At 36.6% G+C, this 23,371-nt stretch overlaps 1 protein-coding gene across 2 annotated transcripts in view; it reads left to right on the top strand.

Moving 5' to 3' along the window:
* The first annotated feature begins 1,776 nt into the window (after positions 1-1,776).
* MAP3K13 (mitogen-activated protein kinase kinase kinase 13) overlaps positions 1,777-23,371 on the top strand; it is a 143,257-nt gene continuing 121,662 nt past the window's right edge. Inside the window, exons 1-2 of one of the 2 annotated variants that reach the window (XM_019735851.2) lie at positions 1,777-2,081; positions 3,926-4,052. The gene's annotated coding sequence lies outside the window, so the exon portion shown is untranslated. The remainder of the gene's footprint in view (positions 2,082-3,925; positions 4,053-23,371) is intronic. The other variant, XM_019735855.2, reaches the window with a different exon arrangement.

Here is a 23,371-nt window from a genome sequence, read left to right on the forward strand (position 1 = left end):
TGTGAGAGTATCTGGCTATTTGGAACACAGACTCATTACCAACATTTCAATAACAATATCTATGCTAGTTTTGTCATATTCCTAAAACAAAGGTTGAATATTTAAGAGAAATTGCTTCCAGTAGAGAAATCTAAATAAAATTGTGCTGTGCTATTCGCAGTACATTCACAGAGTCTTTATGTTTACCTTCAGGAACTGCTTGGGTCAGTTATTTATTCCCATCCAGCCAGTTAAAACTGAAGGTAGAGCTCATAGGAGCTGATATTTAGCCCCTCATTTCTGGGTAAATATTAAGTTTGCCAGGGGGAAAGGGGTTACTGTGTTTGAAAGGAACTGAGCAGTGGCCAGACCAGATCATTCAAATTGTTAACCTAAAAATAAAAGGCCTTCCAAAGTGAAAGGCAACGAGCATTTATTTGAGATAAAAACAAACAAAAACATTAGCTATTCCGGAATCACTGATTTAGGCAGAAACCCAAAGACTTTTCTGATTAGAAGACAAAAGCAAGGCATGTTTATCAGAAAGGGAAGGGGAACAATTACAGCAATAGAAGGAGGGCATTTTTATTGGTGCAGGAAAGCAAACATAGGGATGCTAATTTTTAAAAAATTTTCAGTAGTCACGGTTATGTGCTTTCTTGTTATCTTTGCAAACAATTCTTTGGGTCACAATGTTGCTTTAGGCCCAGTCCAAAGGTTATTTTGCCCTGTTTTAACATTCTAAAGGTTTGAGGCCTAAAGTGTACAAGGCAGTTCCTCTGGGATGGCAGCTCCAGCTCCATTTTAAAGTGGCTCTGTTTATACTATTTTTTTTAACAAAATGATCGTCAGAACTGTGTGGAATCTGCTAGGTTACATCGCTCTTCTCTTCTGCAGACTGGTAGTTTCCTAGTCCTTTTTCACTTGAGAGTGAAGGCTTTCAAAGTGAATCTGCTTTTACATTATTAACACCTTGAGGCAGATTTGGGGAATGGGGGGAGATGGTGAGCATTTTGAGACTCCACTTCTGGTCCTAGCCCTGCCACTAATTGTATGACTTTTAGTCAGTTGCTTCTCTGAATCCAATTTACCTTACTTGTAACATCAAGAGGTTAATTAAAAGATTATCTCTAACATTCTTTTTAGTTCTAATATTCTGTGAATTTTTTTATTCTAAGGATAAATTCTCAGCTGACCGGCTCCCCTTCTTTTCCCCCTGGGTTGACTTTCTTCCTTCCATAATTTATTAGGTATCTCGATGTTTTGAGGGCAGGGCCTAGGTTTTGTTCATCTTTTTCCCAGTATCTAGCACAATAACCAAGCATCTGATTTCGAGTAGGACTGAAGGTAGTTCCTACTAACATGCCATCTGTGGTGGAGGAGCTCAGAGTTCAGAGGGGGAAGATGCCAAGCATTATTAATTACTCAATCACTAAAAACTGAGGATACAAAGGATAACAGGAAAACCAGTTCCACCCTTCCTTACCGCTTATATGTTCCAACAGGGAATAAGAGCTCTTGTAATACTTAACCCTGATTGAGCACTTTCATCTGTTCCACAACTGAGGAGACGGGCACAGGGAGGTTAAGTAATTTGCCTAGTTACAAGTGAGGCAGATTGGGAAACTAGGCAGCACAACCACAGAGCCGGCATTCTACTGGGTAGAGGAAACGAAAAAAAAAATCAGAAAAATCACAAGAACAATCCTGTGATTTCTTTGAGGGGCCTCTTGAGTTTGGAAAAGAGAGATGGAGTTCGAAGTACAGAAAGAGCAGAGAGAAGTGACTGCAGAAGGGAAGGCTGCAGAAGCTGGCAAAGAAGTTTGAAAAGCAAAAATGCACTTCTCCGGGCTGGAGATTAGGAAAGCAAGCGGAGAAGAACAGGGTAAACCAATTGCTCTGTAGAGCGCCCGGATCCCCGGGGAACCAAGGAACACGTCAGAAATGACATCAACAGAGGGGTTGGGCGTTCAGCTGAGCCGGGTGGCATCTGGCCGGATGTAACGCACAGGAAGCCCTGGAGGCGGTGCCCAGTTGTGAGGGCGTCACGATGGGCGGGGCGGACCTTCTGTGGTCCTCCTGACACCCTGTATCCTCGACAGGTAATCTGTGGGCCGAACGCGGACCTGGGCAAGGGTGGAAGTTAGGTTTGGTGGCCCAGGTTTCTCGGGGCTCCGAGCTCGGACAGGGAGTCGTTGATCTCGCATTAGGAGGTGGCTGAGGGAAAGGCTCCTTGGTGTGGGTCTCCCTGGGGAGATAGGGATACGAGGAACTTTGGGAACGGGGTCGTGAGGGCCGAGGTCGTCGAGGAAATGCAGACAGGCTGAGTCTTCTCAGGAATCGGTTATGGCTGGGGGTAATGGGCTCCGGAGCGTTGGCGCTCGGGGATGGAGAGATGGAGCGTGGGCACTGAGATGAGCTGACCTAGGGTCCATTCCCCACTTACCTTGCCTCCCTCCCCCTCGCCTCCCCCTTTCTGCTAGTAGTGGACAGGGACTTCGTCTTTTCATCTCTTCATCCCGGACAGTGCCTTGCCACTATGAGGCATTCTTTTGATGCTGTAGAATGAATTAATGAACGCACGAACCTGATTCTTGAGATGCTGTCGAATGAATGAATGAACGAACGCTTGAACCTGATTCTGGCTCAGCTCCGGGACCTTCTTCAGGGTTTCAGTATCCGGACTTCTGCATGTAGAACTGACTCCAGCTTAGTTTGCTGACTAGTGGTTTATGAGGATGCCGGTGTAGTAGAGAGAGACTCAGGACATTGTTGTTTTGTGGTTATTGAAATTTAGAAATGTGCCTTCTCGGGTGTGGGTAGAGAGATACGGCGATAACTTGGCTCCTTTCAGGTTCTTTTACTTTTCTGGGAAGAACTTACAGGTGAATGACCCCGGCGAGCAGTTGACCATCAAATAATAAGTTGGAGTTGTAGCACTGAGCTTCTAATTAGTGTTCTAAGAGCTTTCTTTTCATAAATACGAACTTATTTTCCATTTTCCTAATGTCTCCTTTTTTTATATTGGGATACTTCTTACATTTGAGATGTAAATGAGAATTATTTCATAACACGGATGAAAATAGTAATTCATAAAAATCCGGTCAGCGGTTTCACCTGGTGTGTTCACATAACGTTAACTTCTTCCCAACAGTTGCAGAAAGCCTCCAAAAGAACAAATCCCTGAAGATTAAATTGTGTTCTTTATAAAGTATTTGTTTAGATGACTTAAATGTGACGAAGAGTGGGCATAGACCTAAAGAACAAGTGGTGTAAGCAGATCGCTTTTGGTTGTCAGGCTGTGTAATTCTGGCATGAATCACTATCTACCTACAGTCCCATGAGGTCACAGTGTGTACCGGCTTCTTGCTATCTAATGAGATAGTAGCTCCTAAGAGGTTCTAGAATCTCATCATTAGGTTGGACATAATGGAGTAGGAAAACCTAAATTATGGCTTTTTTTGTTTTGTTTTGTTTTGTTTTATGAAGAAGAAGCTAGTAAGCATTGTTATATTGAAAAATCTAAGATGTTCTTTAAAATAGGTTGAGAAAAACAAAAAGTAGATATGTAAATACATATTGCAGTCATTTAAATTTAAAAAGTTTGCCTGCCTTTCAAACTTATTTTCCCAGTGTCTCGAAATTGTTGGTATCCAAATCATCACCATCTTTGTATGCTCTTACTATTGTGTTACCTTCACAATACATATAAATGTGGTGCAAAGTAAGGTTTTGAGATCCTTTAGATTTACATTAATATTAATGTCTTAACTTAAAAATAAAGTCTAATTTTGCTACCTCACTCTACTGTTCAATGTCATGTCCACAAATTTTGTACATCTAAATGTCTATGTTCATAATAATAACTATTATAACTATTATTCATAATAAATTGGTATCCAAGTGGTAACTTAGGGGTGTGCATTGACATTCTTGAGGTTTTCAGTTTTGCAGAACACTGATTTCTATGGACTCTAACATGGACTTCATTTAAAGAAATCTACGGACCATTAATGGACAAAAACATGAATCAATTTGTATTGTGGCATTCAAATCCTAGCACTCTGGGAAAGGTAAGTGGTTGACTGTGTTTTACATTAGGTGAGAAATAGAATAGCCATAGATTAGTCTAGGAAATTGTAGGATTCTGATTGAAAAATATAGCCTGAATCTCTTTCAATTATGCTTTAATCTGAACATTCCAGAAAGAGATTTGTTCTGTATTTATTAGGCAATCGTTACTATTTCCCTGTAAAATTGATGAGAAATTAGAGAACTTAACAAGGTATATAATTCTTGGAAGATTACTGTTCTTCTGCTTTCTTTTTCTGGGAGACCTCCTTTCAAAACTTTAGAGTCTTGTAGACTATGTCAACCTATGGATACCCTGTAGGAATGGGACCTCAAATAGTCATTTAAATCATCTCATATTCAACTTTGGCTCTGTAATAGTGTATGTCCCATATTTGGCCTTAGGTTAAAACAAGAGGCCCAAAAACTGTCGTTTTTTTCCTTATCCTGCCTTATTAATGCTATTTTCTTTTTTCCTTCTTTGTTCTTCTTTTTGAAAATCTCTTTGATGATTCATTCTCGAGGACTTTTATCTTTCTATCCTGGGGATAAAGCTTTTTTCTTGCTATTTTACCTTTCCTAGCTTAGGAGTTTGTTAATTTTTAAAACTATCGTGTCAGGTGGGTACTAGACTAATCAGGGGTATCACTTCATAAATTATATAAATGTCTAACCACTATGCTGTACACCTGAAACTAATATAAAATAATATTAAATGTCAACTGCAATTGAAAAACAAACAAAAAACCCTTCACTTCTAACTTTGCGATAATATTTGGCACCTTTTAATCACTAAGCATTAATCTTGTGTTTTTACTGGTCTCCTTTGTAGATACACTGGCTTCTTGTTTAGAATTTGTTCAATTCTAAAATCAGACAGTTCTTCTAGGAATTTATCTTTTGGATCTATTTGTACTTGCACACAAAAATTTGTATATAAAGATATTCATCACCATATTATTTGAAATTAAAAAAAAAATAGAAATAACCTAAACATTCCTCAACCTAGGTCTGGTTAAAAAAATGCCTTCATATGATGTACTCATAGTACTTTGCAGCTCTTAGAAAGAATGAAGAAGATCCGCAGGTGGAGATAAGGAAAAAATCTCTGAGATACATTGTTAACTGAGAAAAACAGTACAGAACTGTGTGTATAGTATGCTTCCATTTGTGTTTTTAAAAGCATACATTTATATATCCATACAAAATTTCTTCAAATATATATATATGAATACACACACACACACACACACACACACACACTATTGACAGAGGTACTCCTGGGGAATGAGACCATAGGTCTAGAGTAGGAAGCAGACTCACATTTTTCTGTATACTCTTTCTGGTGGATTGAATTTTTTACTGTGAACATGTTTTTATTTTTATAATACTAAGAAACAAACAGTAAGGCTTTAGGCTATTTTCATAATTATGGGAGCCTACTACAATTCCTTATGACTTTTGTCCTTTTAATTATTTGCACTATTCAGAAGGAATGGGGTTGCACAAGTGAGTTAACTTGTTTTCAGAGCTGCATGGAAGATTTGATGATAAATTATAATAGGTTTTTAACCTTAATTTAGATTATTACTCTTAACAAGGATTTGTGATAAACTAAGTGCTTACTGCTGCCGCATTCAATACTCATGTACAATGTATAAGCATGTTGCTGAGTTTACCAGGTAATAAGGATGTTGTTACTTTTGTTTGCAAACTAGATTTGTATTGCATCGGTGAGGTTCTTAGAGCCTCTCAGCCTCTCAGCCGAATAGGATGGACTTTGTTTTGTTTGACTTGCTATGTAAGGACTCTACTCTTTAAACAAATCTTAGTTATGATTCTACTTTGTTCTTGATGTTTAGAACTGGCTTAAGGCATTTCCAAGAATGGCTTATTCTCTGTTAGTAAAATCAGTACACCAGACAGATCATATATGTGGATAATCTCAGTATTGAGGATATTACTTTGAATTGGCTGATTATTTGCCTTGGGACTCAGCAGAAATTTCTGGTGACTTTCACTTCTCTAGCCATCTTTGTCTTTCCACACTTACATTGTGAGACATTTGGAATAATACTAATAGGTGAGTAAAATGAGTTACACAAGTGATTTAATGATATGTTAATCTTCATTTTATTAGTAGAGGGATTTTATTTGAAACTTACTTGAGATAGGCTATGTAAGAGACATACCCATATGATACCACTGATTGTGTAATTTGTTAAAATCAAATGAAGGCCTCTAATGTAAGGGCTGAGTCATGATTAATGGAATGGAACAGGTTATGCTATGTCAGGTGTTTTATACCCAATTTTGGCAGAGTAGTTTGCTTATAATCATTGCTGTTAAATGATGCTTTGCTTCTTGAGATCCTTGGACTAAATCGTAACTAGCCACAAAATGAAAATCGTGAGGCAGGATGCCTACAGTGGGACTCCTTATTTTGCTAAGAGAAGGGATAGCAATGAATTGAATCCAAGGGTTGATTGTGTTTTCCTGAGTCAAGATGAATACAGTAAAGGTCACACACAGAAAGAAAGGAGATGAACATGAATGTAAAAGTTACGTGTAGATAACGTAGAATTGAGGAGGATACATGTATATGTGTGTATCTATGCACATAGATATATAATGCTATGTATATAAAACATGTATATATATTTTATATATATAATTTTCTGGAAAACCAAAAATTCCAGATAGAAAGATATCCAGTTAGTATAAATGAAAAAAATCAGAATTTTAAGGCCTCAAAGCTGGGCTTATCATTGGCTTATTCGTGATTGTGCAATCAGCTTAAAGAATTTTGTATGTGTTAAGATCATTCACAGAATTTAAGTGATGGGAAAGCAGACAAAAGCCTGAGAGTGAGAAAATTTAAATCTAGCAACATATACCATCATGGTTAAGGGTATCTTTTAAGATTCTGTTTTGTGGTATTGTTTGGGGGAGGGGAAAAAGAAGAGAGAACTCAAAACTTTATTGCTGTTTAATTTGAATTTGAGCTATGTCTGTAAGGCTATCCTAAGCATTTCAATTGTGTATGACCAGGATGGATTAACTAGATCTATTAACCTATAAAACATCAATGTACGAAAATTAGTTTTATTATTCGATATATCTTGAATAACAAGAAAATTGTTTAAAATCAATTTTGTGATTATATGAACCTGCAAAGTGGTCTGAATTTTTTCATCCTAAGGCTTTGTTATTTTTTCTTCCTGTTTAAATATTTTCAAGCCATAATATTTCTTGTTCAGTTTCTTTCTCTACCCCATGGAATCAACTTCATTTTGTGCCATCTCTTCCAACAAATTATTTTGGCCATGCTTTCAAAGATCAAAAGCCCTTTGCTTTTCATGGATGTCATGGATCGTGATCAAAGAGATTCAGGAAATTCTCATTAAATCAGTTTATCTTACTACATCCCACGGTGGTTCTGTAACAGCTTTACATTCTGTTGCAATTTACAGTGAAGAACATTAATCAAAGAGAAAAGCCAGTGAACATATTTAGCTATTCTGTATACTATATCTTTTAAAAATCTCTTTATTTCCTTTTGGTCTTCTCTTTTTGTTCTTTCCGCATGGCACCTAGTGATCTGATTAATGACTGGCCAAAGAGTTACAGTTTTTCAGAATCCTTTAAAATCTTTTATTAGATGTGCTGGTAGAATTTTGTGTGTGTTTTGTTTTGTTTTAAAGCATCAAGTACAAGTTTTTGAAGACCCTGGGGCCTACCATCATTACGCATTCAAGATTTGAGTGTGAATAACTTCATCAAGACTTAGATCCTCTTCAAAAGCCTCAAGTCTCATCTGCATTAAAGCTCTCCATTGAACCCTGTCACAAAAGTAAAAGCTTAAAGAGACTAAAATCCATTAATACATTCCATTTTATATCCTTTTCTCTGATTTCTCTTGTTTCCTTCGCCTTTAGGGTCTTTCATATTGCTTACATTCCTTTAGACTAGAGCCAAGGAAACAGTGCTTTCCAAAAGAATATATATCCTGTGTCCATACATTTTCATTGGTAGAGAAGCATAAATTTGGCATAAGTTTAAAATCAGGTCTTTTGTTGTATTCTATAAAAACTCTAGTCAACAATAAGAAAATGAGGATAAAGTGGTAAAAAATATTTGAGGTCAGATTATACTCTCGGAGGCTATGTGGTTTAGAGAAAAGAGCCTCAACCTAGAAGTTAATGGTTCTTATTCTCTCTGCCTCTTACTCGATAGTTAATCCCGGGGTCAGTCACTTAACCCTCTGAGCCTTAACTTTATCTGTAAAGTAAATCTGATAATATTTTCCCTGCCTACCTCACAGGGTTGTTGTGAGGATCAAATGAAGTAATGTACATAAAAAGAACTTTTATATAAAATGTGCAGTATAGACATAGGGTCCTGTTACATAGTTGCAAGTCATTTCCTCTGTTCTTGGACCTGGGAAGTAGGTGCTTTACGCACACTGAACGTGTGCAACCGTCCAGGCTGGATACATCGTAACAAGGCCATGTTAAGTTTTGTTTTCTCTGAGTACATAGAATATTCTTGTGGGCTGATTCCAAGAAGGAGGAAGACTATAAATTTCCCTAAAATTATAAGTTAGCATAGATAATGCTCTAGAGCTGTTATGTGTTCTAATGTATTCATGGTTTGCAAAATTTAATACTAAGTTGTGAGCTGAATTTTTTTTAGTGAAAGAACATAGAAAATTTCACAGTGCACCCCACCTCATAAGAGTGAATATTGTTTTAGCTATATTGTGTGTGAATGTGTGTGTGTTTGTATTTGTGTACTTGGTCGTTAAATAAAATGCATTTTTCCTATAAGTTGCAGTTGCTGATATAGGAGTATCATTTTAGTACTGATGCCTTTCTTCTACTCATTTGGATTCTTAAGAGACTGTTTCTTTTCACTTCATGTTACTACTCGTAACAAAGGAATTAACAATTAGTATCAGTTTGACTTTTTGTCTAATTAATGAGATATATTTTTTAAATTTCAGAGTACAGAGAAAGCCTATAGGCCTTCTGGGTATTTAATATTCTAGTATCATCTACTTTGACACCCAGACTGTTACAACATTTAAGGTTGTTTGAACTTCATACTAGTAGAAACATTATATGAAATGTTTTTTTCTTTTTAAAAATTTTTACTTTTATCTTTCTGACCTAATGGAAAACAAGACTCCCACTTAGTGTACCGTTGTTTGAGGATTCCATGGACATAGGCTACAGAGACTATAGTTAACATGACTAGGAGTTTGATGATCTGTAGAAGAGAAAAATGCCAATTTTTCTTTCTCTGAATAACTACATTTATCTATAATGATTTAAGATAAATAAGTAACTGGCATTAACTTATTCAACTATTTTCGCTAAAAATAGATATCCACCTTTTTGGTAATAGCATTGATTAGGATCAGATGACTTTGATAGCATCTGTGAACAGTAGGGAATGGCTTCTTCCAAGGGTGGGTATATTCCAATTCATTGGTGAAGAACAAATTCTTTAGTGTACTGAAAAATTACATTTTGGTGCCCTAGGAGTACTTATTTAAGCTTGGATGGAATAATGTAGAAAATATTGATTTTTCCCTCCCTACAAATTATATAAATGTATTTAATCCTAGCAACATGAATATTTATTAGAAGATTTAAAATATAAAATCCAACTCCTTCGTTTTTCTGAACGGTCATAGCCAAGCTTCATGCATTGGTAGAAACAGAACAAATTGCATAGATTGTACAAATTGAGGCTCTTTTGTGTATGAGAATTGGAAGCATTGGCATAAAGTTTCATTATCATATATGATCAACTTTTTGTTGTTCCGCCCCCCCCAAAAGAATCACAGATATTTACCTCTTCTCCAGGGAGAAGATAGGATCTACCCACAAAAAAAGATCAAGAAAAATAGTTAGGCAGCCTCAGCCATCCTTAACCTTCTTCCTCAACCCTTATGAATCTAATCCATCATCAAATTCTGTCTTTTCTACCTCTTAAGTATCTTTCAAACTATCTCTTTCTGTTCTCACGTTCACTACACTTGTTTATGCTGCCATCATCTTTGTGTGCACTTCTACAATAGCTCTTGACTGGCCTCCTAAATCACTCTTTGCTCCTCTAATCTCTTTGCTTTTGGAGTCATCTTTAAAAAATACAACTCTAATCTTTTTGGTCTCCTGCTTTAAACTCTTGATATTGTATTGCCCTTAGAATTCAACCCAAAATCTTCAGTCAATCTTTTTTGCATACTTAGCTACAGCCACAATGGTCTTCCAATTCCCTGAAGATATCTTTGTTTTTCTTCAGGGATTTTTGCAGATGCTTTCTGCTTGGCATGCTCTCATCCTTATCCCTCATTACTTAACTCACTCTTATATTGCCACTCTCACCTTAAATATTTTTGTCCTCAAAGGCTTTCTCCCACAGCCCAGACTAGATCACACCACCATCCCTCATTATTCTTTCATAAATCGCCCAGTTCATCTCACACCTTATATGGTTGCCATTATTTGTCTAATCATTTGTTAATATTCTTATCCATAAGAATAAAGCTTCATGAGGGTAAGGACTTATACCTATGTGTGTTTTATTTACCACTGTATGCCCAGGGCTTTGGACAATCCTAGTAAATAGTATGAATTCAGTAAATATTTGTGGACTAATTCTTCCCACAGCTACCACTCTTTTCGTTTAGACATTTTACATTCTGTAAGTTCTAGATTATTTAACCTCTGTTAAGAACCCTCCGATTGCTTCTCATCTCACTTCAGTTACAAGGCAAAGCCCTGACAATGGTCTCCCGGGCCTTACCTGATCTGCCTTTGCTCTCTCCTGACCTCTCCATCATTTCCTATCAGTCAGCCCCAGCCACTCCCGTCTCCTTGCTGGTCCTCAGAAATGCAAAGCTTTTTTTCTGCCTCAGGAACTTTGTACTTGATATTCCCTGTGCCTGGAATGCTCTTGCCTTAGATGTCGATATGGTTTAATTCCTCATCTTCTTCAGATCCTTCATGATTTTCACCTCAGTAAGGCCCTCTCTGGGCATCTTATTTAACATTGTAACACCACCACCCCATGGCCCCTTCTTACTTTATTTATCTCTGACACTGTTCACTTGTAGTTCCCCCAGCACCCATAATAGTGCCTGACACATGATAGGCACTTAGAACTTATTTATTAAATGAATGAATTTAACTTGTACTCACAGAGGTGTGTATTTGGGACAATGCGACCTATAACCTGAATTGTGGGAACTTCATATTTTAAAATGATTTTAAAAATTGAGTTAATTAAATGTATTTATATCTTGCTCTGTTCTAAAACAGATTTGAAATGGCTTCTAAAAATGCATATAGTCCAATGGGATGAAGACATGTAAAGAGAACAAAACAGAATTTAATAGTAACATTAAACTGGGAAAAGTTAATGTATAGAACGTCCTCTAACGTGGCTAAAGGCAGGTTGTAAATTTGGCTCCTTAAAGAGTTAGCTTGCTCAGACATAATAATTGGATTGGAATCATGAACTTTGTTCTGTGGCACAGGTGACAGATGTTTGAATCTTATATAGGAAACATACCAGAGAACATACTTGATCTAACTATAAGGAATTGTGAAATTGCTCTTCTAGAAAAAATTGCTTTCTGTGTTAGGAAATCTTCTGTTGGTATGAAATACATACCCAATCTATCCATCATGAAGCCTCTGCTATGTCCGAGAGATGACAGCCTCTGCTTATGTTATGTCCAGGCCATTTCCAAGTTGATTCAAACTTAACATTTGGATATTTTTGAAAATCTGCTCTCAAAGATACCAACCAGCACGTTAATTACTCTAGTTTCTCCGACTGTAATCATGAGCTAGAATGAGATTTCAGTGGTTGTGGGTTCCTTCCTCTTGAGGGAGATAATTTCTGGTTTAGAAATAGGTTTTTCATTTTGCATGTGCATGTATCAGATCATAACGTACACCTTAAATTCATGCACGGTTTTATGTCAGTGATGGCAATAAAACTGGGGAAAAAAAGAAATAAGTTTTTGTACGATCAACAACTGAATTAGATGGGAGGATTGGGAGTAAAGCAGACGAATTAGACTTCAAGAAGTCTTTCACCAATATAGGAACCCAAATCAGAGCTACATTGTGTGTGTGTGAAGTTAAATGGAACATTGTATAGTCTGTGTCTTTCTCTTCATGGGATGTACTTTCATAATTCTGTTCTGTCTTTTAAAACAGAATTGTGGAGATACCTGCAGGCCACTGATAAAGCAGGGGCGGGACTGCAGAACTTCAAGTAAACTGTAGTACCTCATTAAGCAAAGCTGGTGTTTTGAGGCAAAAGATGCGACTATTTAGCTAAGTGGTGTTGGGCTGGCAAAATGTGCTCTTATTGGACTTTTTCTTCTTTTTTAGCTTCCTATTTTTGACCTGAAGATAAACAGTGCTTTTTGAAGTCAAATCTATCCTGCCCCATTTTTCAGGGTTGAAAGGGGGAACTAAACCAATATTAGATTTTTAGAGAAGCAACAGAAATATGTACTTTTAAAAAATCATTTATGTTCCACATATTTCAAAGAAAGACTGTGAATAGACATAATAAGAACACCATAGAACCACTAAAATAGACAATTCTCATAAAGGGAAAGTAATTTTACCAAAAGTATTATGAATAACATTGCTGATTAAATGATCCTATTGGGTTATATTTAATCTATAAGTCTACATTATTGTAACTAGTTTAAAATGTATTAATGAATGTGCTTTACACATTTTATTTATTTGCTGGACTTTTACGTTCATTTTAAAGAAATCAAGCATCTCTTCATTTTGGTATTTAATAACAGTAGAAAACCCGAGGACAGACAGAACTATTAGTGTAAAAATAATGCAAAGGTCATCATATCTTCTAGCATAAGTGATGTGGAAGCAGAAAGATCTTATTTTCAGTAAAAGTGTTGAAGTGGCAGAAAGAAAATATCCCCCAATTTCTTTGCTGACACAAATTTTGCTACAGTAAAGACAAAAAAAAAAAAAAAAGAAGTCATCTTTTTTGTGTGTGTGTTACTCAGAATGCATGACACAGCTAAAAGATACTTTGTAAACCAAAAAAGTTCTGTAATGATTTAAGTTTGGAAAATGTTACATTCTTTTTTGGAAATTTATGATACAAATTTATAAAGTTTCCAAATGTATGTGTAGCCAGAACACTTTCTTGCTCATAAAATCTTAATAGCCCTTGGATAGTGTTTCAGGAAATGCTGTTCTAGATTAAAAAATAAATTTAAAAATTATATATGCATGCATATACACATATACTACAACAGTATTTGATATACTCTAAAACTAAGTAAATAAATTCTAATTATAAAAAAAAATTGTGTCCAATATCCTTAATGAATATAGATGTTAAAATATGAAAATTATTCCAAAATTGGTACATATGCACTAAGTTGACTGTGTGGTCATGACATAATTTGTACAGCATTGACACAGATAATCACTTATCTTTCCCTGGAAACATTTTCTATATTTGGCCTCCAGTGTTTCACACCCTTCAGGCTTTCCTCGCATTTCTCTGACTATTCCTTCTAGTCTTATCTGTTGATTTCTCTTCATTTTTGTGACTCTAAACATCGGAGTGCCCTAGAGTTCAAGCCTCGGTCCTTATCTCTTTCCTACCTAGACTCATTCATCTTCATGACGTTGTGTACTCTCAAGGCTTTAATACCACCTTTACTTGAAAATTTCTATTTCCAGCTTAGACCTCTCCTCTGAACTCTGGACTTGTCACTGCCAATTTAACATTTCCATTCGTATGCCTCATATTCGTCTCAAACTTAACATATTCAAAATTGAACTCATCTTCCCTTTAGTTTTTCAGTAACAGATAAGTCCATCCTTCCTGTGTCTCAATTTGGAGTTCTCCTTGACGCCTCTTTTTCTACCTCTAATCTGATCCTTTAGAAGAAAGTCCAGTTCTCTCTACCCTAAAAATATAACCAGAATCTAATTACCTCTGCTGCTACCCCTTGCAGTTTCCTCCTAATTTATCTTCTGTTTCTACCCTTGCCCCTTTCATTCCATTAACACAGCCAAGGGATGCTGTTAAAACGGAAGTCACATCAGGTCACTCTGCTCAAAACTCCAATAGCTTCCTGTCTCACTAGTGAAAACCCTTTACCTCTTTGACCTGATCTCCTGCTTCTCTTCCCCAGATTCACATGCTTCAGCCTCCTCTCTGTTCGTAGGGACCTTGCTGGTACCGTTCCTGTGCTTGGGATGTTCTCGTAGATGCCATGTGGCATTTCCTCTTCCCTCCTTTAAGCCTTGACTCAGAGGTCAGTTCCTCAGTGAGGTCTTCATTAGAAACACTAACTCTCAGCCTCCTCCCACGCCCACCACACGCACGTCTCAATGCCCTTTCTTGCTTTCTTTTTCTCCTCAGCGTTTCTTACTATGTAACATTCTATATATTTTCCTTACTTATCTTGTTTATTTCTCTCTTACAGTACTAGAATGGAAGCTGCATGAGAGCAGGGTGATTTGTCTTTTTTCCTTGATCTCTGTTGTAACCCTAGTATCTAGAAGAGGGCCTGGCTCAGAAGGTATTAAATAAATATTTGTTGAATGAATTAATCATGTATGGAATTGCTTAATTGTTGTAATGAGCTGAATATAATATTGTTTATTTGTCTTAATATGGCTGAATATAAAATAAAGTTTTCATTTATACAAAAATCAAAGTAGTTTTAAGATAATGGGGAAAATCCCATTTAAATTGAGAATTTCTCAAAATGTCGGTATACGTTTATACTTACTCATTCAATTACTAGTAAGTATAAACATTTGATATTTTCAGACATGCTGTCAATATGCAATTAGAAATTGTGCTTTCAGCAAGTGAAAATTCAGTAAATTGCTCTTGAATGGGTAAGGTAAACATAGTCAATATAGCGTGGTAGTATATTTTTCTGACCTTGCCATAGCACATAAAAATAGATGTGTAGAAAACGGTAGCTAATTTAATTGGAGGAAATATAACAGCACATATAAATAGAAAAATCACTAAGGAAAGCACAAGAAAAGACTGACTTCCAAATCTTTATATCATGCAACTGCTCTTATAACCATGTGGTATTAGTCCAAATGAATCAAAATGTAAGTAGCAAGATTGACAACCACAATTAGATAACATCAGTATTAAGAGGTTTATTCTGAAAAACAAAGACAAAAACTTAACCCATGAATCAAAATTTGGCGTGGATCCAATTCAGAGGAAAAAGCGCGAGTATATGTATCGTAGATTCATATGTAGAATGAAAACAAAAGTTGAAATCAATTTGTTTAGCGATTTTAATGATAAGCATGGAATATTAAAATATAACATTTTCTTAGTATATATAATTTATGCCAAAGTTAAAAGTATTAATAAAGAGAGAAAATAAATGAGCCAATGTGTTTGCTAGACATGGTTTTAGATTAAGAAGCATTTACAGTTATATGTAAATTAAGTAAAAATCTCTCAAGTCCAAAAAATTCATATTAAATTATGGGAAGAGAATTTTGCTTCTGCTTAGGATATAGAAAGTTGCAAGAGAACATTTCTCCCACCCTAACAATGAGAAAAAACCTGATAATCCACAGTCAACTTGTCCTGAGCCCATTAGAGAGCTGAGGTCACAAGGCAATCAGGTGAACTGAAATCCCAAAGAGAGACAAGCCCTTCTGAGGAGAGATGGGACACAGAAACTGTTTTTACCTTTGGTAGAGCATGGGAGGAAGAGGCAGCCACCATAAAAAAGGGTAAGAAAGCAGCTAAAATTTTAATGAATTCTTAGTCTGAGTATGGGTTAGAGTAATAATTTAAAATAACTGGGAGCCCAAGACACAAGGGGAATCTGCACTCATTTCAAACCGTTTTCTATGGGTCCCTTGTATTAGTTCCATAGGGTTGCCAAAACATAAGTGCCACAAACTAGAATGACTTAAAACACCAGAAATTCATTCTGTCACAGTTCTAGATGTTAGATGTTAAAAATCAAGGAGTTGGTGGGCCATGCCCTCTCTCTGAAGGATCTAGGGAAGAATCAGCTCTATGCTTTTCTCTTAACTTCTGGTGTTTGCTGGCAATCCTTGGCATTCCTTGATTTTTGGCAGCCTAACTTTCATCTCTGCCTCCATCTTCACATGGCTGTCTTCCTTATGTGTATGTATCTGTGTCTCTGTTCCTTTCTCTCTCCTGTCTCTCTCCCCTCTTAATCATTTTTAAATATACAATATAGCAGTGTTAACTATATACACATTGTGCCGTAGATCTCTCCAGAACTTTTTCATCTTGCAAAACTGAAACTCTATACCTATTGAACGACTCCTCTTCCCCTCCTTCCCCCAGCCCCTGGCGACCACCATTCTACTTTGTGTTTCTAAGAAGTTGGCTGCTCTAGATACCTCATATAAATGGAATCATGCAATATTTGTCTTTTTGTGACTGGCTTATGAGTATATCACTAGTATCATACTTTTTTGATTACTGTAGCTTTGTAATAAGTTTTGAAGTTAGAAGTGAGCCCTCCAGCTTTGTTTTTCTTTTACAAGGTTGTTTTGACTATTCAGGGTCATTTGAGAGTCTGTCTCACCACAGAGTATAATGTTTGATATGGGCCTTTCATATATGGCCTTTATTATGTTGAGATAATTTCCTTCTGTTCTTAGTTTGTTGGGTGTTTATATCATGAAAGGGTGTTAAATTTTGTCAAATGCTTTTTCTTCATCAATTGAGATGATCGTATGGGTTTTGTTCTTCATTCTGTTAATGTGGTGTATATTACATTGCTTTTTGTATGTTGAACCATCCTTGCATGTCAGGAATAAATCACATTTGATCATGGTGTATAATCCTTTTAATGTATTGTTGAACTTGGTTTGCTAGTATTTTGTTGAGGATTTCTGCATCAATATTCATCAGTGATATCAGTGTGTAGTTTTCTTGTAGTATTTTTGTCTCCTTTGAGAATCAAGGTGATGCTGGCCTCATGAAATAAATATGGAAGTGTTCCTCTTCATTTTTTTTTTGAAAGAGTTTGAGAAGATTTGGTGTTAGTTCTTTGAATATTTGATAGAATTCTCCAGGGAAGCCATCTGGTCTTGGGCTTTTTTCTGTTGGGAAGATTATGATTACTGATTCAATTTTCTTACTAGTTATAGGTCTGTTCAGATTTTCTATTTCTTCATAATATATTTTTGGTGGTTATATGTTTCTAGAAATGTATCAATTTCTTCTAGATTATCCAATTTGTTGGTGTGTAATTGTTCATAGTAGATTCTTTTGATTCTTTTTATTTCTGTGATATCGGTTGTAATGTCTCCTCTTTTGTTTCAAATTTTGTTATTTGAGTAATCTCCCTTTTTCTTTTTTGAGTCTAAGAGTTGTCAATTTTGTTGATCTTTTTTAAAAACCAGCTCATAGCTTCATTGATTTTTTTCTGTTCTGTATTTTGTTTATTACTGCACTATCTTCATTATTTCTTTCCTTCTAGTAATTGAGTTTAGTTTGTTATTCTTTTTCCAGTTCTTTGAGGTATAAAGTTAGGTTGTTGATTTGAGATCTTTTCTTCTTTTTTAATGTAGGCATTTACCACTGTAAACTGCCCTCTTAGTACTGCTTTTGCCTCCTCCCATAAGTTTTGGTATGTTGTATTTTTGTTTCCATTTTTCTTGATATACTCGTATTTTCTAATTTCCCAGGTGATTTCTTCTTTGAGCCATAGTTGTTCAAGAGTGTGTTTAATTTCTACATATTTGTGAAATTTCCCATTTGTAGTCTTCAGATCCAGAATTCCTGTTCGGTTCTTTTTTATACTTTCTATCTTTGTTGATATTCTCATTTTGTTCATGTATCATTTTCCTGATTTTCTTTAGTTATCTATCTGTATTCTCTTGTAGCACATTGAGTATCTTTACAACGATTATTTCACATTCTTTTTCAGGTAACTCATAGACCTCTGTTGCTTTAGGGTTAGTTTCTGGAGATTTATTTTGTTCCTCTGATTGGACCATGTTTCCATTTCCTCATATGTCTTGTTATTTTTTCCTGGGATTTGTGCATGTGAAAAAACAGCCACCTCCCCCAGTTCTATGGACTGACTTCATACAGAAGAACACCTTCATCAATCAGCTGCACTAAAGATTCTGGGGGTCTCTCAAACTTTGTTTGGAATTGTGTCTTCTTTGGGCTTATGCATGTGCTTTCCCAATGAAGAAGTTTGCCAGTTTCTTTTTCAGGAGTTTATGAACTTTTGCTGCCTCTGGTGTGGGTCTGTTGTATTACAGGTTTTCTGGTGCTGCAGCTAGCCTGGATGCTCTCCCCCGCTCTCAGTAGCCCCTAGGCCTCCAAAGTGTGCTGTATTCCTCAGCACTCCAAGTCAGGTGAGACAGAAACCAGTCTCTCAGGTAGTTGCCCCCAAACCTGGAACATTACACATACATTGTACTCTTCTCTCTCCCTCCTCACGGAGAAGCTGTGAGTAGGATGTTTATTCCTGATTGTGCCAAACTATGCCAGCTTGAGGGAAAGGCTGTAACACGTGAAATGAAATGGCTTTTCTACCCATTTCAATGTGGCTGTTCTTGGCTTTGAGCTTTTCTGGAGTACTACAATCTCTTAACTGATTTCTGGAAGTCACATAAAGACCTTTTAGACCATATATTGTTGTTAAGTTAGTGTCTCTGAGGGAAACTAGATCTGGGGCCTCTTATTCTGCCATCTTGCTGACCCTCTGTGGGCGAATGAGGTATGGGGCTTCCTATTTCACCATGTGTTCTCAACTTATAAGGACTAGTCATGTTGAATTAGGGCCCACCCTACTCCAGTATGACATCATCTTAACTTGATTATATCTGCAAAGAGCCTGTTCCCAAATACAGTCACATTCACAGATTCCAGGGGTTAGGACTTCAACTTACCTTTTTTTGGTGGGGGGAGGGGTGCAGGACGAGGATATAACTGCAGCCTCCACTGGTGCTCATAAAAGATTGAGGGCAAGACATAATATTAGAGAGAGACACCCTTTATGACACACAGTTAGAAAACCCTGCCCACTTTATCAGTCATTATCTTATATGAAACAAAAATCTTGAGGCACTAGGGGAGGGACAGGAAACCCTTCTGTTTTCAGGATCCAGGTGAAGATTTACTGGTTCTTGGGGTCATGTAGAAGCAAAGGATATGTTCTTAGGGAGGGGCAGGAGACTCTCTACTAGTGATTGTTGCTACGTTGTATTTAGTTTGGGATCTACAGTGCTGGAAAAGTTTTTGCAGTGTTCCCCCACAGATGCTAGGTAGAGTTTCACTGCCCTAAGGTTGGGGTGAGGATGCAGAAAGCCCTATACCCAAGGCCTAGGTGCATAAGGCCTGCCTAAGATTGAGGCTGGATGAAGAGAACCACATTAGTTAGCACTGAGTAACAAACAACAGTAATCTACTTAGGGAGGGGCCAGGATTCAAAGAAAGAACCTCTTCTGTGGCACAGGCGTGCTGTGACTACTGAAAGCTGAGGGTGGAGCAGGAACACTGAGTAAAACCCTTAAGTGTCCTGTGCTCCACTCTAAGCACAAAGCAGCTGCCCACTGCTGGAGGAAGGTGTACAAAAGGTAACTACAGCAACAACAAAACAATAAACACAGCTCAACTATTCACCAGATTATCTCTCTTTGGGATTCAGTTTACTTGGGTGCAGAACAGAAGAATACGCATGCCCATTACCAAGAGTAAGTATTCTTTTTCTCAGTGTGTATGGTTATTCTATAGACAATGTCTGGCATTTAATCAAAAATTACAAAATATGTGAAAATAACAACAACCTGTTTTTCAAGAGATAAAGCAATAGACCCAGACCCATAGATGATTCATGTTGGAACTATTAGGTAGGGACTTTAATTACTATGTTATAGAATCTAGTGGAAAAGGTGGGGCATGTGCATGAACAGAGGAGGAATTTTAGCAGAGAAATATAAACTATAAAAAGAGTCAAATGGACATACTAAAATAAAAAATATGATACCCAAGATGAAGAACTTTGACGGGCTTATCAACAGACCAGACAGAGCTGAGAAAAGAATAAGTGAATTTGAAAATAGGTCAGTAGAAATTATCCAAACTAAAACACAAAAAGAAAAAAAGAGTGATGTGAGAAGCAAAAGAAATGAAATTAATATGGCACAAATTTATCATGTATCTAGTTATTTCTATTGATGGAAAGAGGGAATCAGCACTTGCCACTATCCTATCACTATATTTCTCTTCATTCACTTTTGTGTTCCTTAAGGCTTCTCTGTTCTAGCTACTTCTGCTTCTGACATTCGTGGGGGTGAATGTAAGCTACGTTCAACTTTCCAGAAGAAAGCCAGGCTTTTTTGGTGGAAGTTAAGACAACTTCTAGGAGTTGAGTCAGAAGGCACTTCAAATTAAACTGTTTTGTGTCTCAAAATTCTATGTCTCTAAAGAGCTCACACCAATGGTACCTTGATTCGACTGGTCCCTTAATTTTCTCCTATTTTAGAATGAGTTTCCTAGGAATATCCCTTCTCCAAAAAGCAGTCTCCTTTGTTTCCTCCCTTCTTTGAGAATGTTAGTCTCGAAATCCCATGTGTTTTCTGTCAGCCCAGAGACATTTTTACTCATTTTCTTGGCACCCCAGGAAGATCTTCAGTCCCATTAAGATTCCAGCCACTGTTATAAAATAGTGTCGAGGTATTCTAGGAAAAATATTAAAAAGTAGTGCTCCTTTTGCTAACTTTTCCTGATACTCTCCTCTTTCTGCATTCACTCGTTTACCCTTCATCTCAACTTCTGAAACACCAGTATATTCTGCAGAAACTCAGATTGTGAAATGTTTAATTTTTTCTGTCCTGAAACAGCTTTTGAGAGCAAGATAGATGACTGGGCTTAAATTCCAGGGCAACACGGATTGTACTTTCACCTTCCGAAAGTGAGGGAGAGAAGCGCCAAGGTTAAAACTAGAGGTGTGGCCTAAACTGGGGAACTATGTTGTTTCTATTCTAAATCATCCCTACTGTTACTTATGACTACATTGATTTTCAGTGGTGTAGGGTTAGTTTCATAACCATCTCACACTGGAATGGACAGGTTCCTTATAAGCCTTTTCACACTGTCTGAAATAACTTCTCAGTGAAAATAGTTATTTTAGAAATTCCAAAATAAAGCAAAAACAATGAGGCTTTATATCATCTAGATTTTAAGGTAGTTATATTCATGTAACAGGAATTAATTATGGACTCACTTCAGCATGATATATTCAGTGTTTGACATACTTAAAAATTGTCCTGTCTTTGATAGTTTGAAACTGTATAAGGGTAAATTTCTTGAATTGGATAAATATATGAAGATTTTCTCTATATAATTGATCCTATAAATATACAATATCATATATATTTAAATTGTATATTTTCTTAAATGGTCTAAGGGGGAAAACAGCCTTTCATTTTGTGTAAAGTTTATTGATTCATCTGAGCTATACCTATCCAAGTTCAAGGTGCAGAGACAGATACCACTTGGCATACCATTCTCATGTATCACGTGAAAGTAGTTTCTATTTGAAACTCCAGATAGATACTCCAGAACTGATGGGGAGTTCCCGCAAGGTCACTCACCAGTTACAACTTTAAAGTAAAAAAATAAAGAGAAAAAAAGTGCCTTTGTGTAAACATTAACCTATCTGCTTTTAAGTGGCTTTTTTTTTTAAAATATTAAAGGGAGAGCTCAAACTGGATTTATTTTATCTGTCAAATAAAAATAATAAGTTTAATTAATTTGGAGGTTAAGTTTATGTCTTTGTGGTCTACTATATCTTCTGGATTGGCAAAATATCCAATGCTTTTAAAAGAAAAGGGGAGAGAGTACAGGTAGGAATTCTTAAAAATGATTTCATTGTGTTTTCCTTGGTAGTTATATCAGTTGAAACAGACCCAGTTCTTGCTCTTGAAGCTTTATAAACCTGCCCTTGAATGACACGGACAAACAGACAGGCATTTGATTAAGCACACATTGCTGGACATACATGATGAATTAAAGTATTGTCATTCTATAAATGTCTTTTGTGTGGTCTAGATACACAATGAAATGTTGAGTGTTTAGAAAATAGCAAGAGAAGTTATTCATCCATAAGCTGGCAGTTTATTCAGTCCTGATATTGTAAATCCAGATTTTATTTAATGTTAAAATTTGCATATATGGTGCCTTATTAAATGATAGCATATTGAAATTAGTTTTAACTTTATTATAGGTATAGCTTCCAAGTCTTTTATCGTTGTAGTTGTGTCTGAGTCAGTAGGGCCTTTGATAAAGGCTCAGTGTCCGACCTGCAGCATTCTGTGTCATTTGGTGCTTGCTCCCTCCTACCCCTTGCACCTCCTTCTGTTGCAGAGAAGGAAGCTGCCTTCCCTGTCTACCTTTGGACAAAGTAGGGCTTTTATAAAAGATGTTTATTAACTATTGAGTAGACACAAAATATTTACAAAATATCCACAAGGCTTATGGAATAATTATATAGAGAACATATGTGTACCTATAGCCCAGTTCAAAAAAAGCAATGTAACCATTATCTCCTGTGCACTCCTCTCTGATCCTAAACTTTTCTTGCTCCCTCCAAGGTAACCAAAGTTCTGAATTTTGTGTTACTAATTTTCTTGCTTCTTTCAATGGTTTTATCACATGTTTAAACGGTATATTGATTACTTTCACATGGTTTTGAACTTTGTGAAAGTGGAGTCATAGCGTGTGTAATTTTCCTAGCACTTACTGTTTTTGTTACTCAATATTATAGTCTTCGATTTACCCGTGTCAACGCATATAACTATTGCTCATTAGTTTTTCACTGCATTGGGTGAGCATTCTGGCACTTTTTAGCAGAAAACTTGATGGACGCACATTTGGGAAGTTCCAGTTTTTAATTATTACAAACATTGCTCCTATATATATGCATATGTCTCATATGCAAGAACTTCTCTGTCAATGTTTCCCAACCTTTTTCATGTCACATAGAAAATGATAGATAATATTTGTGCAACGCACTGCATTAAAGATGCTGTATCTCTGGCTTGGGGGCTTCTGCTTGGCTGGAGGGTCGAGGAGAGCCATTCCTGGGCATACCTATAGCCCTTTTGTTGCATACTCAGGTACCATGCACAGTAGTTGGGAGCGCTGCTAGGGTGTGTGCCTGGGAGTTAAACTGCTTGTTTTAGGAACAGGCTTCTTCACCTTTTCTAGGTAATACCAATTGCATGCTGGTCTTAATAATTCC

The sequence above is a fragment of the Rhinolophus sinicus genome, linkage group LG01 (genome assembly GCF_036562045.2).
Source record: "Rhinolophus sinicus isolate RSC01 linkage group LG01, ASM3656204v1, whole genome shotgun sequence".
In the NCBI taxonomy this organism is placed as follows: domain Eukaryota; kingdom Metazoa; phylum Chordata; class Mammalia; order Chiroptera; family Rhinolophidae; genus Rhinolophus; species Rhinolophus sinicus.